Raw genomic sequence first — 20,854 nt, forward strand, 5'->3', positions numbered from 1 at the left:
TAGACAATGAATCTAATCGATAAGTGATAGCAATTACAAAAATCATGTGATATCAATTAAAAAATAAACAAACACATATCAATCAAAACTAAATTGCAAAGACCTAGTTAGATCAATAGTGAAAGAAAAAAGATTCACGAGAGAACCTCTATTAAAGAGTGATGTGCTCCCAAAACCAAAAATCAAGAAAAAATTAAATCTTTTAGTGATAATGATAATGTCCATAAATTTCTGTAGTAGTGGTAAACCACTAAAAAATAAAATAGTGAATCTTGCAATGGACCAGAAAAAAAACACATGCAATCTTCTCATGAACAGCAGTGCTTCAAAATCCTTCCACCAAATCCGCAAAACGACACCCAAAAGTGTAAATAATAAATGCGCTTACCAAAGCGCTTTGACTCCTTTAGCTAAAAAGAGAGTCAAACACGCTTGTGCAGTTGTTAATGTCTGCAAACATATAGTGCGTCCTCCAGTGGTTGACACAGGCAAATCTTCTCCCAGTAATCTCAGGAATGGAATACAAAACAGAAAAACTCCATAGTGCAACCGGTTTTTATTTAAAAAATAATAAAACAAATCATGGGCCAAGTGGCCACTTACATTAAAAGGTGCCCATCCCGGGCCGGATCAGATGATGGGGGTACGCCTGGTCACGCTTTTTACTTACCCCCATCATCCGACCCTTGTGAGCTGGCGAGGCGAGAGGAGACACACGCCGCACGCAAACTGAGGTGTTACCTCCTCTATTCAAAGGCCCGCAGACCCAGTGCCGGGATGGGCACCTTTTAATGTAAGTGGCCACTTGGCCCATGATTTGTTTTATTATTTTTTAAATAAAAACCGGTTGCACTATGGAGTTTTTCTGTTTTGTATTCCATTCCTGAGATTACTGGGAGAAGATTTGCCTGTGTCAACCACTGGAGGACGCACTATATGTTTGCAGACATTAACAACTGCACAAGCGTGTTTGACTCTCTTTTTAGCTAAAGGAGTCAAAGCGCTTTGGTAAGCGCATTTATTATTTACACTTTTGGGTGTCGTTTTGCGGATTTGGTGGAAGGATTTTGAAGCACTGCTGTTCATGAGAAGATTGCATGTGTTTTTTTTCTGGTCCATTGCAAGATTCACTATTTTATTTTTTAGTGGTTTACCACTACTACAGAAATTTATGGACATTATCATTATCACTAAAAGATTAAATTTTTTCTTGATTTTTGGTTTTGGGAGCACATCACTCTTTAATAGAGGTTCTCTCGTGAATCTTTTTTCTTTCACTATTGATCTAACTAGGTCTTTGCAATTTAGTTTTGATTGATATGTGTTTGTTTATTTTTTAATTGATATCACATGATTTTTGTAATTGCTATCACTTATCGATTAGATTCATTGTCTAACACTATTTTTGTCATTTAGCTAAGACACTAATTTGTTAAACTAGCGCCCCCTACCTATCACTCATTCACTAAAATCTAACAAGGTTTTGTCCTCTTATATTTTTAGGGGAGCAGCTTTATATTATATATATTTTTTATTTTAAGTTGAGTTTATATGTTCCACACTATTTTGGCGCAAAAATTCATCCTCAAACAAACTCCCCGTTTAACGCACAGCAAACAACCGCAAACAGTCCATTTGCACAACCGCAAACTCCCCATTTACACAAGGTTGGATACCAAGCTAGCCATGTCCCGTTCCTTGTCCTCACTGACGTCGTTGAATGTCTCTTCCTCCACCCAGCCACGTACAACACCAAGGGTCCCTGAAAGGTGACAACAAGCCCCCTGGGATGCCTGCTATGGTTGGTCTTCCACTTCCTCAAAGCCACCTTCCTTCTCTGACTCCTCTTCTTCAGACTCCTCTCTCTCAGAAAGAAGATTTGCGGCCCAAGGACCTAGACTATGGAACGCTTTACCAACCAGCATTCGGTTGTAGGAGAATCACTTGGCCTTTAGGAGAAAGATCAAAACCCATCTCTTTCGAGGACAAAGGAGAAAGGGACAACGATCGCCCAGAGGCGATTCAGTTCGCATGTTGCTGCGCTGTATAAGTTTCTCACTCACTCACTGTGCGTTGCCACAGGTCCAGCAATCGACGACATCAAGGCTGCTTCTGGTGGTGATGATGAGCACAACTCTTCCTCTTCATGCTTATCTACGGCCTGATCCAGCACTCTTTGCAGGGCACACTCCAGAAAAATCGCATATGGGATGTGGTCGATGATTTTGCCTTGGGTTTGACTGACCAGGTTTGTGTCTCACTAGCTATCTCCCAGGGGCAGCAGGCCCAGGAGAACTGGAACCCTCCATGGAGATGGAGAGAACACTCAAGAAAGGCCTTTCAAACATTTATCACATCCCCAGACACCTTCTGGAAGCCTCCTTTCGGGGATTGGCTGGGGCAGCCATGATAAATATTCATACTGTTTTTTTGACTACCTGCCCTAAATTATGGAAGCTTCTCCCAGAAGCAGGTGCGAGGAATCAAGCACCCAGCTAAGAAAACCCTGACCAGACAAAACAGTAGATCAGTGATCCACTGCCTACAGTGAAGCCAAAAACTACCCTAACAAACTAATTAGAGCAGGGTAATACACAGGGGATACCAGGAGAGAGTGCCTGAGCATGAGGTACCAAGGAATTCTGGTACATGAGGATTGCATAGACCCATCATAACTCTCTATACACTTCATTGTACACCTGACATATAAATTATATACACACAGCTGCTACATACAGAGGTGATGCCAGTCCTCCTATTGTTGTAAATAAGGGGTGTCAAACTCAATTTCATTGTGGGCCGCATCAGCATTATGATTGCCCTCAAAAGGGCCGGTTGAATCTGTAAGATTAGATGTCCAGCGCATCCCCTCTCCTTTACATTAAATGTCAAGAGCCACCCCACCATCAGAAGTTGAGTCCCCCACTCTCCCTTACATCACAGTGCACCCCCCTTTCCTTATGCTGCTGCTGGGAAGCTGGATGCATTGCTTGAAAGCAGAAAGTACAGGGTCTGTGGTAGGACCAGAGGAGGGATGGAGCTCTCCAGCTGCAGGAGAGGTGCGAGGGTTTCATGAAATGGCCAGGTGTGTTTGACACCTGTGCTGTAAATTGTATGCATATGTCAATATATTCTCTGTATATATTCTGATATCTGTACATAATCTATATATATAAAACTCAACGTGTGTGTGTATGTATGTTCCAGCATCACGTCCAAACGGCTAAAGATATTAACATGAAACTTGGCACACATGTTACTTATGTGTCAGCAACAAACATAGGATAGGTGGTTTAACCCTTACCCACCCCCATTTGCCATGGTCGGGGTTTTCCTTTAAAGTCCCATTCAACTCTATGGGAAATACATGTTACTTCATAACTTCCAAACGGCTGTAGATATTTCGATAACACTTGGTCACATGTTACTTATATGTCCACTTAAACTATAGGATAGTTAATTTATCCCTTAACTACCCCCATTTGTGAGGGTCGGGGTTTTTGTTTAAAGTCCCATGCAAATCAATGGGAAATGTATGTTCCCACATAACTTCTGTATGCCTGGAGATATTTCAATAATACCTGGTACACATATTACTTATATGCCAAATAAAAATATATGACAGTTAAATTAACCCTTACCTACACCCTTATATAAAAGATGGGTATATTTATATTACTATGATTTTCCTCCCCAAAAGGTTAAGATAGGAAGACCGGGCAACGCCGGGTATTCAGCTAGTATATATATATATAGACAGGGCACAAAATTTCAAGTCCTGAGCTACTAGCCAGGCCTTAAGGGTTACTCACCACCAGTTACCACACCGACCCTGCCCTGCCCCTAATTCCACTCCTAAACACGCCCTCATAAATTATATCATGAAATTACACTTAAATGTGTTATGCAGAATTAAGTTACAAAAATAAATATTAACAACAACTTTATCAGTGCCCATCAGTGCAGCCTCACCTGTGCTCAGCAATGCAGCCTAACCTATGCCCAACAATGCAGCCTACCTGTGTCCCTCTATGCCGCTTCACCTGTGCTCACGCTCGCCAGCCCTCATTGCCCTCGCAAAATGTAAGTAGGCATGTGAAAATTTTGAGGGCTGTGTATATATATATATATATATATATATATATATATATATATATATATATATATTAGGGCTGTGCAAATTAACTTTTAATTCATCGATTAATCTTTAATTTTTTTGATCGATCAAAATCTTTTTGATCAATTAAAATTCTTTTGATTGGTACTCACCTCTCCGCCGGCTTCTGGGCCTTCAGGGAGTTCCGTCGGAGATCCAGTAACGTCACGGACACCGGCGGGGCTTGCCGTGTCCATCTGAAGGGCTCCTTTCCTGTGCCTTCATATCTGCATGCTGGCGGGACCTTACTATCTGCCACACGCAAGGGCTGTTACACTTCCCTCTATCAACCTGGGATTCTACAACCATCCACTGGGAGTTGTGATAGTTCCCTTCATGGGACATCTACATGCCGACAGACTGATGTTAACCTCTCCTCATCTGGATTCAGCAGTGGTATTGTTGTACACATTTTTATACCAGCATCATACTTAGCTACATGTTTTTATGACTGCTTTTGGTACCGTTTGGTATTACTCGCACCATTTTTACAGTTTATGTAGCTACATCGATTTTATCTCCAGTGCAATATTTATTTGGTTACCTACTTGAAGACTATAAAAGTTTTAATGCTATTCCCATCGAGCGCTGCCTTTGTGTGTTTTTTGTATCCTGCTCTCCATTTTTCCAGTTGTTGGTAGCTGCATTGGGAATCCGCCTGCAAGGAGATCAGCTAAAAGTAGTTGGATCTGTATGTGCGTTATAATTAATCGAAATTAGTCAATTAATCGATTAAAAAACAAAACGATTAATCGAACAGAAAATTTTTGATCAGTAACAGCCCTAATATATATATATATATTGGCCCGGATTCACAAAGCACTTGCGCCGACGTATCTCCAGATACGCAGCGTAAGTGCAAATATGCGCCGTCGTATCTATGCGCCGGGTCCACAAACTAAGATACGCCTAAAAACAGGCTTCATCCCACCGACGTGACTTGCCTACACCGGCATAGAGTGGGCGCATATTTACGCTGGACGCATTTGGCGCTCCCATTGATTTTCTATTCAAATATGCAAATGAGGGAGATACGGCGATTCACAAACGTACATGCGCCCAACGCAGTGCATGTAAAGTCATACGTCCGGCGTAAAGTTATGCCCCATAAAGGAGGTGTAATTCAGCAGCATCCATGCAAAGGGCTGCACCAGGGAACACAAGCCAGCGTATTTTACATAGTTTACGTTGGACGTGAATATGGCTGAGCGTAGGTTATGTTCACACCGTAGGCAGTGATCGGACGTATCTTAGGGAGTAGTTCCGACGTGATTCTGAGCATGCGCACTGGGATGTGTCCACGGGACGTATCTGTCTGGCGCCCGGCCCATCATTTGCATGGGGTCACGCCTCATTTGCAAGGCTCACGCCCACTTCCAGCTACGACGGCTTACGCCTAGGAAACCCAGGGCAGTTTTGGGAGCACTGGCTTTGTGAATTCAGTGCTTGCCTCTCTGCGCTGCGTCGGCGTAGTGTACAGGAGATATGCTACGGCGGCATAAATGTGCGCCGCTGTCTGTGAATCCGGGTCATTGTTTTTATACATCTCCCTGTAAATATTCTCCATCATGTTGGGTATCTTTTGATTAGTCTCAAATCATACCCAAGCCCTCTCCCACCTTCTCCTAGCATGTACAGCACCTGCAACTCATCTTCTCTCAGCACCCACTGTGTCTGCAATCCCCCTTATCTCACCACCTTAGCACCTGCATCCTCCCCCCCATTCTCTCATTACCGATTGTACCTGCACCCTTGCCCCCATCTCTTAGCACCCACACACTTGCAGCCCCCCCCCCCCATTCTCTCAGCACTCACTGCTTATGCAGCCTCCCTTCCCTCAGCATCCACCATGCCTGCAGCCCCCTTCCCTTAGCACCCATCACACCAGCAGTTCCCCTTCTCCAATTACTCCTGCACTCCTACTCCTATCTCCCAGCGCGCACCACACCTGCAACCCCTCTTTCTCATAGCACTCACTGTACCTGCATCTCAATATCCATCTTCACCCACCATGCAGATGGAGCCTCCTTCTCTTTGTACCCAATGTACTTACAGACCCCTTTTTCACTACCCATTGTGCCTGCAGCCCTCCTTATCTTGTCACTTAAGGTGCCTGCTGTCACCCTTCTCCCCGCAATTACCACACCTGCAGTCCTCTCAGCACTCAAGGTGTCTGAACCCCCCCCCCCCCCTTCTCCCAACACTCAACACACCTGCAGCTCTTCTCTCAGTACCCATGGTATGTACAGCTCCCTTTTTATCACCACCTATTATGCCTGCAGCTACCCCCCTTCTATCAGTACCCAAGCTACCTGTGCCTCTTTCAGTAACTATCACACCTGCCCCATACCTTCTCTCACTCACCACTGTGTCTTCACACTTTCCACTGCCACATATATACTCTTCCTCTTACCACTTCACTTAAGCATGCTTTATCCCCAATTTACCCAGGAACCTGCACAATATCAATTCTCACCTCTGTGCTTGTACAGCCTCCCACAAATGCATCTCTTATCAATGCACTACAAAAGTCTCTGCTGCTGCATCTCTTACCAATTCCAACTGCTCCTCTCCTGCTTCCACCAGCACCTACATGCTGCCCACCTTGGTCTCACCACCATGCTTTCACCCCCAGCACCAACATGCCTGCAGAAATTTCTGTATCCAATTAATCCCATACATTCCCCCACCCCGAGTTCTTATAACCATATCTGCAGGCCCCCAATTCCCCCACTATGCCTATGCCTTTTTGCTTTTACTATCATGACTGTACCCCCCTTTCACAATTGTACCTTACCCCTGCTCTCACATCATTCCTGTACAAAGCACCCCCCCCTGTTTCCACCTCCACTACCACTGTCTGACCTGACAGACCTTCCAGGCTCTGAAGAAAGGGGTGCGCCCCAGAAACGTTAGCCGTCCGCCGTTAAAGGGTACCATTGGATCCTCGGCATCATCAGGTCTTGTTGTCAGGAACCAAGAGACCGGTCTAAATGTCTGATAAAGCTGTATTCAAGCTCTCTTTGTGAGTAGGACTAATTTGCTTTTATTTTATCTAATAAAACCTCTTATGATAATGCACTAGGTCGGTGCGCCCTCCCTTTCTTTTCTCTTAGTTCTATGAACGCCCATGGTTCAGAGGAGGGCTACAAGATATGTGACTTTGTCCTAGGATTGGACTACATTACCCTATAGCAAAAACACCAGAGCGCAGGAGATTTTTGTATTATACCATCTCTCCCCTCACTCCACATTTGCACAAAGCAGCCACACACACATACACACATAACAGTGCATGGCTTCAGACGCTCTTCTCACTTTCACTGCTGTGTAACCCAATCCCTTTATTGCTCCCTTACCCAATCTGTGCACACTTCTATCCAACTCTCTCCCCATACCCCCCCTTTCATTGACACCCTGTGCCTCTCACCCTCATCCATCCTTCCAATTTTTAACACTCAGTTCTACTGATTCAAATTGATTTCATCAAGGTCCCAACTGTGGCAGATCTGGGGGGCCCAGAGCTTTTTTTCTCAGAAAATAGGTGCAGGAACTCAACCACGACCCGTTCAGATTTCACAAACAGTAGAAGGGTCTTAAAGGGGCATTAAATACCAGAATTGCATTACATACAGAGTGCAGAGTTCAGGGGGTTACAAAGCTGTCACTTGTAAACACAGAAACCAGACTTCTGTGTTTACAAGTGATTGTGGTGAACAGGCACCAAAGAGTCTGAGCCAAAGGTGGTGGAACTGAGTTCCCCCAAGTTCCCCCTGAAAAAAAGCCCTAGGGGGGCTACACCTGAAAGTATACCTGACACCCCGAGACTTTATGTAAAGGATCTAGTCCGCACAGCCTCACTGGAAGGTATCTGGAGAAAGCTGAATCGGATAGCTGCTTCCCTGGCCTCATGAGTACTGACTCTAATACAGGATCCTGGTGACTGTGTGCCATTGGGATAGTTAGACCAAGAAGTTACCCTCCTGAGGGGTCCCTACCTCTGGCCTTCCCTAGTCACTAATGAAAGAGAACTCTCATCATCACCTGTACTGAAAACTATCTTACAATCTTCACTGTGAGACTCTAGACTGTTCCAGTCTACCTGTACTTGTGCTTCTCTTACTGAGTGAGAAGTTTCCTCTGCAGACTGTTCTCTAACATTTTGGAGTATCCCAAACCATGACAAACTCTTTACTGGTACAAGTTTCTACAAGCAAATAAAGTATACAAAGACATCCCGTAGACCGTTCAATGAGCCAGAGTGAATGTATTGTTGCTGTGTGCCTCTGCAATGTGTGGGGAAATAACCTGTTACACTCAGTGGCTCCTACGGGGGGTAGTGCTACACATATTATATCTGGAGTAAATAGGGAGTAAAACATTTGATTGTCTCAGTGTTCTCCTGAATAATTAAAACATTCTACAAATCAATAAAATAACTAAAGGTAGTACACCAAGCAAGTCACAGTAACCACATGAAAAAGTCAATACACACACAGCAATGTAATTGTGCCTGAATATCAAGCAGTGCAAATATAAAAGTCTGCGAGCTACAACTCATTGGTACGTGCTTCATCACGCCCACGCAACTTTCACTGCACATTGCAGCTATATTACAATCCTTATTAACTAAGGCATTACCAAAAATCCCACTAACTCAACATAGATGATTGGTTACACACAGATTTAAAAACCCACAATTTAAATTTGTTCTTTACACCCACTTCTAGTTTATACAGGTTAAACACAATTATAGTTCAGAGGTATACTTCTTGCTTTAGCTAGACGAAGGACAGGTAATTGTATGCACCTTTTCCCTGTGGATAACTGTCCTAAAATACTAGAATTACACATGCTGGAAGAAGCTTGGGGTTACTTTCTGGCCATAGAAGAATCATATGTTATCATAACTTAAAGTGACACTAAACTCCAGTGTAAAAAAATATATTCCATTCCAGTATGTTTTCCTAAGTGCCTTTTATTGCTCTCAGCCTCCTCCATTTTCTGCATTTCTTTTACAATAATTTTTATTGAAAGTTTCAAAACTTGTGTACATGAAAAACTATATATCAATATACCGTAAACATACATTAAAGTGCAATTGGGATAAGCATATAGATATATTCCAGCAAGCAAACCTTATACATAATTTTGCTAAATAAGCTATCGCATAAGCAAAAAATGAATGACAAATAACAGGAGAATAGATATAATTTGGTTTCCCTTTTCGGTCCTTTGGATTCATAATGAAGAGGGAAGGGGAAAACACGACAGCATGATCGCGGGGTCAGCGTCTATACAGTATACCCATTAATTATGAAATTAGTGGAGGGTGAGAAATCTAGGCAATAAGTTGGAGCAACGAGAGGGGTACTGTCTCTTCTCCCTCAACACCTTAAGGGGAAGAGAGAGAAAAAAAAGTGCACTCCAAATAGTCTGAACATGTCTTGTTAATGCATCATAAGGAATCCGACAAGTAATTGATCCAGGGTTCCCAAAGATGGTCTGCTTATTAACCTCCCTGGCGGTATGATTCTGTCTGGAATTACGTACCAAAAGCAGTACATTTATTTTGCAAGGAAATTGGTGTTTAATACTGTAGGCCTGTAATTTTTAGAAATAACTCACTTAAATCTGACCAAGCAAGAGTCTTGTAGGCATCCCGGGTATGATTTTTTTTTTTAAAACAAAATTATAAATATAATAATATAATAAATAATTATAAATAATTATAACAAATAATAATATAATTATAATAAAAATTATTCAATAATGTAATCAACTCAAAATCACTGAAATTTGCAGTTGCAGAATTGTCGCTGTCATTATTTTATTTTTTTTATGACGAATTTCCCCGCAAATCGCTATCGCACAATTCTGCAAGTGATTATAATTTATTATCGCTGTTTTCTAGCTGATCTAAAACCATTTTTGACATAAAGGGACACTTTTGGACAATCTACAGTTTGCAGGCAGAAATGACATTTTTTATTATATAAAAGTACATGTAGGGCACTGGGCAGACCACTAGGGACAAGGGGGGTGTGTATTTTTTTACATACAGTACTGTAATCTATAAGATTACAGTATACTGTATGTAATGTGTTTGTTTACTTTTTTGAATTTGGCGCCGTTCTCCGTCCCCGTGCGTCGTAACGTCGCAGGGAACGGAGATCGGCGTCACACGGGGACTGTGAATCGAGCGAGGAGGTCCCGCTCGCTCACACAGCGGGTGGCATCGCTGGATCCAGGGACAAGGTGAGTAAACCAAGCCTGTGGATCCAGCGAAAGGTAAGCCCGTCCAGCCCGAGCGTGACTCGGGTTTGCCGATCCTAACATGTAAAACCAACCCCGAGTCGCGCTCGGGTTTACCGTCAGGGGGGTTAAGTAATGTTGCTGAGAGGTATTTATTAACCATGATCCACAACAATTTAGTTTTCACTAAACTGAAGGGGATCATGGGCGACTTCCAAGACCTAACTAATGTAATCCTGGCAGCCATAAAGATAAATGCTATAAGTTTCCTTGCGGGTCCCAGAGTCCATTCAGCTGGGAGTCCCAATAATGCTTGCTGTAGTAATTTTATAAGATTCATAAGATTCAGATTTTATAAGAGTCAGTGAGTAAGTATATAAAGTTATAGATGTGTATATATATTTCTATATTTTTTTATGTCCCTAATTACCTGCCCCCCACTCACAGTATCCCTGATCACAGCCACACCAGTTACAGTGTCCCTGATCATTTCCACACCAGTTACAGTATATCTAATCACCGTCACAGCAGTTACAGTGTCCTTAATCACAGCCACAGCAGTTACAGTGTCCTTAATCACAGCCACAGCAGTTACAGTGTCCCTAATCACCGCCACACTAGTTACAGTATCCCTAATCTTTTCCACATCAGTTACAGCATCCCTAAACACCGCCACACCAGTTACAGTATCCCTGGTCACCACCACACCAGTTACAGTGTCCCTAATCACCATCACATCAGTTAGTGTCCCTGATCACCACTCAGTCATGGCTGGTGAAGTTTTAGGATGGGGGGGGCAGACCCCACCCTTCCTTTTTGACCCCTCCCACTTCTCATAAGACCCACCCCTTATATATTCCACCCACTCCGTCCCCTGTATTCCACCCTGTCCCTTCTGGTCTTCAATTCTATATAACAAGTAGGGATGGGCTATCTGTTTGAGTCGAACATGAGTTTGACTCGAATATTGGCTGTTTGCTCGTTCGCCGAACAGTGAACAATTTGGGGTATTCACGGCAAATTTGAAAATCCGCGGAACACCCTTTAAAAGTCTATGGGAGAAAGTGCTAATTTTAAAGGTTAATATGCATATTAAATTGTCATAAAAAGTGTTTGGGGACCTGGGTCCTTCCCCAGGGGACATGTATCAATGCAAAAAAAGTTTTAAAAACTGATGTTTTTTTGGGAGGAGTGATTTTAATAATGCTTAAAGTGAAACAATAAAAGTTAAATATTTCTTTAAATTTCATACCCGGGGGGGGGGGGGGGTGTCTATAGTATGCCTGTAAAGTAGCGCATGTTTCCCGTGCTTAGAAAAGTCCCTGCACAAAATGTCATTTCTAAAGGAAAAAAAAGTCATTTAAAACTACTCGTGGCTATAATGAATTGTTGGGTCCCGGCAATACAGATAAAAGTCATTGGAAAAAAAAACAGCATGGGTTCCACCTTAGTCCATTACCAGGCCCTTTGTGTCTGGTATGAATATTAAGGGGAACCCCAAACCAAAATTAAAAAAAAATGCATGGGGGTCCCCCCAAATTCCATATCAGGCATTTTGGGTCTGGTATAGATATTAAGGGGAACCCTTGCACCATTTTTTTTAATGGTGTGGGGTTCCTCCCAAAAATCCATACCAGACCCTACAGGTCTGGTATGGATTTTAAGGGGAACCCCGCACCAAAATAAAAAAAATGGTGTGGGGTTCCCCCCAAAAATCCATACCAGACCCTTATCCGAGCATGCAATCTGACAGGCCGCAGGAAAAGAGGGGAAGACAAGAGAGCATCCTCCCTCCTGAACCGTACCAGGCCACATGCCCTCAACATGGGGAGGATGTGCCAATGTTGATGGGGAAAAGGGCCTCATCCCCACAACCCTTGCCCAGGGGTTGTGGGGGTCTGCAGGCGGGGGCTTATCGGAATCTGGAAGCCCCCTTTAACAAAGGGGAACTCCAGATCCTAGCCCCCCCATGTGAATTGGTAACGGGGTACATACATGTTCCCCATACATGTTCTCCTACCATTTCACAAAAAAGTGTCAAAATGTTAAAAAATGTTAAAAACCACAGGAGACAGTTTGGGACAAGTCCTTTATTAAAAAGAAAAAAAAGGTTCCAATGATGTAATCCACTCTCATGCAATACGGCGGAAAAAAAACACTGCTACAAACGATACCGCCTCATAGGAGGCGCCCGGCCAAATGACGCTCTGCCGGGTTGACAGCTCTTTTATAGCTAAGGGCGGGGCCACACGTCACGCGCGTGTGTGACCCCGCCTCCTCTCTGACACAAGGAGAAAGCTCGGGGTTACCCTTTGACATGCACGGGTGACCCCGCCCCCTCTGACACGTCACGGAAAACCCGCGTTGCGCAAGAGGGGGCAGGGTCACCCGTCATTATGTAACCCTGAGCTTTCTCCTTGCGTCAGAGAGGGGACGGGTCACCCGCGCATGTGACGTGTGTTCCCACGCTCAGCTATAAAAGAGCTGTCAACCTGGCAGAGCGTCATTCGGCCAGGCGCCTCCTATGAGGCGGTATTGTTCGTAGGGGCAGGTTTTTTTTTTCGTATCGCTCGAGAGTGGATTACATCGTTGGAACCTTTTTTTTATTTTTTATTTTTAATAAAGGACTTGTGTCACCTGTGGTTTTTAACATTTTGACACTTTTTTTGTGAAATGGTAGTGGTACATTGTACCCAATTCACATAGGGGGGCGGGATCTGGAGTTCCCCTTTGTTAAAGGGGGCTTCCAGATTCCAATAAGCCCGCAGACCCCCAAACCACCGGGCAAGGGTTGTGGGGATGAGGCCCTTGTCCCCATCAACACAGGGACATCCTCCCCATGATGAGGGCATGTGGCATGGCATGGTTCAGAAGGGGGGGCGCTCTCTTGTCCCCCCTCTTTTCCTGTGGCCTGCCAGGTTGTGTGCTCGGACAAGGGTCTGGTATGGATTTTTGGGGGAACCCCACGCCATTTTTGAAAAAAAATGGCACAAGGTTCCCCTTAATATCCATACCAGACCTGAAGGGCCTGATATGGAATTTGAGGGGGAACCCCCAAAGCTTTTTTTAAAAAAAAATTGGTTCGGGGTTCCCCTTAATAATCATATCAGACCCAAAGGGCCTGGTAATCGACTAAGGGGGGAAACCCCTCAATTACTTTTACCTGTATTGCCAGGACCCGACAATTCATTATAGCCGCGAGTAGTTTTAAATGACTTTTTTCCTTTAGAAATTAAATTTTTTGCAGGGACTTTTCTAAGCATGGGAAACATGCGCTACTTTACAGGCATACTATAGACACCCCCCAGGTATGAAATTTAAAGGAATATTTCACTTTTATTGTTTCACTTTAAGCATTATTAAAATCGCTGCTCCTGGAAAAACAGCTGTTTTTAAAACTTTTTTTGCATTGATACATGTCCCATGGGGCAGGACCCAGGTTCTCAAACACTTTTTATGACAATAACTTGCATATTAGCCTTTCAAATTAGCACTTTTGATTTTTCATGTTCGTATCCCATAGACTTTAACAGTGTTCGCATGTTCGAACAAATTTTTGCGTGTTCTGCTGCAAACCTAGCCGGGGGGGGGGGGGGGTGTTTGGATCATCCTTAAAGGAGTTGTAAAGGAAAAACATTTTTTGCCTAAAATGAATGTCTGCAAGGTAGACAGACAGACTAGTGTAAAGATTCTGCTAAAAAACGAGTAAATGCCTATTAAATTCCTTCATCTATATCACTTCCGGCATTCTAGTTTCTTTTCTCTCATTCACTTCCTGGTTTGCATCTCTCGTTCATGTAAGAACTACATTTCCCAGTATGAATTGTGGCACGCCCAGTAATTCACACCTCCTTGAAGTCTCTAAGGCCTAGTACACACGAGAGGATTTATCCGCGGATACGGTCCACCGGACCGTTTCCGCGGATAAATCCTCTCGAGGATTTAGATCCGATGGAGTGTACTCACCATCGGATCGAAATCCACGCCGAAATCCCCTCGCGATGACGTGTCGCGCCGTCGCCGCGATGATGACGCGGCGACGTGCGCGACGCTGTCATATAAGGAATTCCACGCATGCGTCAAATCATTACGACGCATGCGGGGGATTCATTCGGACGGATTGATCCGGTGAGTCTGTACAGACCAGCGGATCAATCCGTTGGGATGGATTCCAGCGGATAGATTTTAAAGCATGTCTTCAAATTTTTATCCGCTGGAAATCCATCCCAGGGGATAAAAATCCGCGGAAACAGATCCGCTGGATTGTACACACCAGGGGATCTATCCGCTGGAGCCGGTCCGCGGATCAATTCCAGCGGATGGATCCTCTCGTGTGTACGGGGCCTAACACGTAGAGAGCATCCTGACACACAGATGTAGTTCCCAGGAGGGGGTGAGCATGTTACTGACCACTGCAGTAAAGCCTCCCGTCACAGGGGTCTGTAAAATCAGACAAGCAGAAAGTGAACAGAAAAGGGAAGAAATAGAGCAACTTCTGAGCAAAAACGAACAATGAGGAAGTGAAAAGAGGAATGTCTGCAGGTAACGGATGCTTTTTATGAAAAAAATGTTTTTCCTTTACAACTCCTTTAATAACAAGCAATGGCTAGAGCCAGGTTAGGATTTAGATGGCCACTTCTGGTAGTTAGAGGTCCAGTTGAATGACAGGAAATGGAATTATTAGGGAAGGACTAAAGCGTAAATAGGCTGAATATGAGTTCCAGTGCCACATCACCATTTCTGCCAGTGAGAAGCCGCATTCCAAGCTGGTTGGACAACAGTTGGAGGCTCTCCTTATCACCACTGATCATCTCTCCAAGTCTCTGACACAAAGAAGGATGCCAAATTGTAATTATCTTCACAGGCCCCTTCAACTGAACATTGCTGCAACATTCATCTGGAGGTGTCTCTATTAATAATTACTGTATGTGCTGTATATCCAGGTACATGTGGACAATTCAACCAGGACTCCTATTGATATCTTTGCTGTTGTACCTGTGTTTACACTGGTTGTAATCACCATTATTGATATGTCGTATGTAAAGCTTGTATTATCTCCTTATTGGTGTTCATTTATATACTTATGGGTAATGTTATATGCTGGTTGTAGTAGTTCCTCTGCTTTCAATTACTTTGGTTAGATTACTGATTGAATTCCCAGGAAGGGAATCTCCTCTATTCACAGAGCCCCTGTCCTGGGTGGCAACATTGCCAACTTTATTATCAATCCCTCGCTTCTACCTAGTGAAGGTTTTGATTCTCCCATTTACTTACTGGTTTAGTGCAATATCCTGTTTGGGGAGGGCCACTTCTCATAACCCCCCCCAAAAAAGATCTGCATTTGCCATAATGTGTAAGCCATACTCGGACATTATGACAACTTACCGCTTAGTCTGTCATCCTCCAGAGATGCAAGGTTGGCACTCCATGTTGCCACTCCAGTTGAATTATCCTGGCACTTGGCTGAACTCTTGACATCTTGCAGAAACAGAGTGTTCACTACACAGCACAAATTTTGAAGGCAGCATACAATTCTGAAAAATGCTTGAACACAGTTAAAGAACTCTTTTTGGCAGGAGAGACATACAAAATGCAATTTGTATTTATCTTTTTGGGGGGGCTTCGGTTCTGCTTTAAACACTAACCCACGTATGGCTTATCCAATGAGTGCTAAGTGATTGGTCTATTGAGATGATTAAAGGTTCATTAAAAGTATGCATTTTAAGTTTAATTTTGCAAGTGTTTTCAAGTATGTTTTTGAGTGCATTTTTATAATTTTCCAAAGACAGACGGTACCTATCATAGTAAAATGTGCATTATATATGTATGTTATGACATATTTGCATACATTTCCATTAAAGCGGAGTTCCACCCTATTTTACAACTTCTTTGCATTCGTTTTTACACTGCCCCCTTAAATACATTTGGGATGTTTTATTTTTGTCTTTTAAAAACTCACGTTTTTATCTGTGAGTCTCTTATTCCCCCGCCGCGGCGGAATGGCCCCCCCCGCCGCATCCAGCGCTGCTATGCCTCCTGGGATATGTGTCTCTTCAATCCCAGGAGGCTGGGCTGAACATCGCAGCCGTGGTTATACATCTCGGGGGGCGGGAGGGAGGGAGGGCAGTGCCGCCCATAGAGGTGGTGTCCTTCCTCTTCTCCCTCTCCAACTCCTCCCCCGTCCTAGCTCCTCCACCCGTCCTAGCTCCGCCCCCGTCCTAGCTTCTCCACCCGTCCGTCACCGCCGCCCCCGTCCTCCTCCCTCCACCACCCGCCCACCTGCCATCTGTCTCCGATGCACGGAGATACAGATCATCAGGCAGAGAGAGCGAGTCTCACTCTGTCTGATAGATCTGTATGTGAGAGCACCGAGCATAGTACAGCCCCGCCTCCCTGTACAGCCCCGCCTCCCTGTACAGCCCCGCCTCCCTGTACATTGCAACAGAGCTCTGCACTGTGTGTTACAATTCTAGTGCAGGGAGGCGGGGCTGTACTATGATCACTGTACTCACATACAGATCTACACAGACAGAGATCCGCTCTGTATGCCTGATCATCTGTACTACTCCCCACTCTGCACATAATGTCACCGCACTGTCACCGCACTAACATCACCGCACTGTCACCGCACTAACATCACCGCACTAACATCACCGCACTGTCACCGCACTAACATCACCGCACTGTCACCGCACTAACATCACCGCACTGTCACCGCACTAACATCACCGCACTAACATCACCGCACTGTCACCGCACTGTCACCGCACTAACATCACCGCACTGTCACCGCACTAACATCACCGCACTGTCACCGCACTAACATCACCGCACTGTCACCGCACTAACATCACCGCACTAACATCACCGCACTGTCACCGCACTAACATCACCGCACTGTCACCGCACTAACATCACCGCACTGTCACCGCACTAACATCACCGCACTAACATCACCGCACTGTCACCGCACTAACATCACCGCACTGTCACCGCACTAACATCACCGCACTGTCACCGCACTAACATCACCGCACTAACATCACCGCACTGTCACCGCACTGTCACCGCACTAACATCACCGCACTGTCACCGCACTAACATCACCGCACTGTCACCGCACTAACATCACCGCACTAACATCACCGCACTGTCACCGCACTAACATCACCGCACTGTCACCGCACTAACATCACCGCACTGTCACCGCACTAACATCACCGCACTAACATCACCGCACTGTCACCGCACTAACATCACCGCACTGTCACCGCACTGTCACCGCACTGTCACCGCACTAACATCACCGCACTGTCACCGCACTAACATCACCGCACTGTCACCGCACTGTCACCGCACTAACATCACCGCACTGTCACCGCACTGTCACCGCACTAACATCACCGCACTGTCACCGCACTGTCACCGCACTAACATCACCGCACTGTCACCGCACTGTCACCGCACTAACATCACCGCACTGTCACCGCACTAACATCACCGCACTGTCACCGCACTAACATCACCGCACTGTCACCGCACTAACATCACCGCACTGTCACCGCACTGTCACCGCACTAACATCACCGCACTGTCACCGCACTAACATCACCGCACTAACATCACCGCACTGTCACCGCACTGTCACCGCACTGTCACCGCACTAACATCACCGCACTGTCACCGCACTAACATCACCGCACTGTCACCGCACTGTCACCGCACTGTCACCGCACTAACATCACCGCACTGTCACCGCACTGTCACCGCACTAACATCGCCGCACTGTCACCGCACTAACATCACCGCACTGTCACCGCACTAACATCACCGCACTGTCACCGCACTGTCACCGCACTAACATCACCGCACTGTCACCGCACTAACATCACCGCACTGTCACCGCACTGTCACCGCACTAACATCACCGCACTGTCACCGCACTGTCACCGCACTGTCACCGCACTAACATCACCGCACTAACATCACCGCACTGTCACCGCACTAACATCACCGCACTGTCACCGCACTAACATCACCGCACTGTCACCGCACTGTCACCGCACTAACATCACCGCACTGTCACCGCACTAACATCACCGCACTGTCACCGCACTAACATCACCGCACTGTCACCGCACTAACATCACCGCACTGTCACCGCACTAACATCACCGCACTGTCACCGCACTGTCACCGCACTAACATCACCGCACTGTCACCGCACTAACATCACCGCACTGTCACCGCACTAACATCACTGCACTGTCACCGCACTAACATCACCGCACTGTCACCGCACTGTCACCGCACTGTCACCGCACTAACATCACCGCACTGTCACCGCACTAACATCACCGCACTGTCACCGCACTGTCACCGCACTAACATCACCGCACTGTCACCGCACTGTCACCGCACTAACATCACCGCACTAACATCACCGCACTGTCACCGCACTAACATCACCGCACTGTCACCGCACTAACATCACCACACTAACATCACCGCACTAACATCACCGCACTAACATCACCGCACTAACATCACCGCACTAACATCACCACCGCACTAACATCACCACCGCACTAACATCACTGCACTAACATCACAGCACTAACATCACCACACTAACATCACCGCACTAACATCGCAGCACTAACATCACCGCACTAACATCACCGCACTAATGTCACCACACTAACATCACCGCACTAACATCACAGCACTAACATCACAGCACTAACATCACCGCACTAACATCACCGCACTAACATCGCAGCACTAACATCACCGCACTAACATCGCAGCACTAACATCACCACCGCACTAACATCACCGCACTAACGTCACAGCACTAACATCACAGCATTAACATCACAGCATTAACATCACAGCACTAACATCACCGCACTAACATCACCGCACTAACATCGCAGCACTAACATCGCAGCACTAACATCGCAGCACTAACATCACCGCACTAACATCACCGCACTAACATCACCGCACTAACATCACCACCGCACTAACGTCACCTCACTAATGTCACTGCACTAACATCACCGCACTGTCACCGCACTAACATCACCGCACTAACATCACCGCACTAACATCACCGCACTAACATCACCGCACTAACATCACCGCACTAACATCACCACCGCACTAACATCACCGCACTAATGTCACCGCACTAATGTCACCGCACTAACATCACCGCACTAACATCACCGCACTAACATCACCGCACTAACATCACCGCACTAACATCACCGCACTAACATCACCACCGCACTAACATCACCGCACTAATGTCACCGCACTAATGTCACCGCACTAACATCACCGCACTAACATCACCGCACTAACATCACCGCACTAACATCACCGCACTAACATCACCACCGCACTAACATCACCGCACTAACATCACCACCGCACTAATGTCACCGCACTAACATCACCGCACTAATGTCACCGCACTAACATCACCGCACTAACGTCACCGCACTAATGTCACCGCACTAACATCACAGCACTAACATCACAGCACTAACATCACAGCACTAACGTCACAGCACTAACGTCACAGCACTAACGTCACAGCACTAACATCACAGCACTAACATCACAGCAATAACATCACAGCACTAACATCACCGCACTAACATCGCAGCACTAACATCGCAGCACTAACATCACTGCACTAACATCACCGCACTAACATCACCGCACTAACATCACCGCACTAACATCACCGCACTAACAAAATGAATTTGACAGTGCACATGTCTGGTATATGTATACACACCACATATATAACAAGAGATATATATCATCTTGTTATGTAGATATATCTGCACAGGAACAAATTATTTCGTATATTTACTGGTTCCTGGAAGGAGGAGGGGAGGAGGGGAGGGGAGGGGAGGTTTGCATAGATAAGGGGCGGTAACTTCCTCTGACACTCCCATTGCTATTGAAAACTGATCTGAAACCATTACACTGCTTGTACAGCACTGAGCATGTGCGAGGCTGAAATCCAGGAAGTCATACAGTCTGGCTTCATGATGCCCACACTTAAGATGGCCCCAGTCAATTTCTGTTTTATAAAGTGTCTAAATGCTGCAACAACCTAACAAAACGGACCTTAGTTTACAGACTAACTGTAGTAGAATACATTCAGCTTGTGTATTACAGGGGTATTTATATTTAAAAAGTTTTTTTTTTTCAATTTGTGGCCGGAACTCCGCTTTAATCTCTATAGTAGATTTTTTTTAAAGGTAATGCAGCAGCAATATAAAGATTTGCTGAATGTAAATGTACAGATATTATTGATGCTCTAGAATATAATAGTAACGCTCTCAATATGCATTTTACTTGCAATTTTTCTATACCAAAATTGCACCAAAAGTATAAACAAGGGCCCGGATTCAAGAA

Source organism: Rana temporaria, chromosome 1 (genome assembly GCF_905171775.1).
Source record: "Rana temporaria chromosome 1, aRanTem1.1, whole genome shotgun sequence".
NCBI lineage: Eukaryota > Metazoa > Chordata > Amphibia > Anura > Ranidae > Rana > Rana temporaria.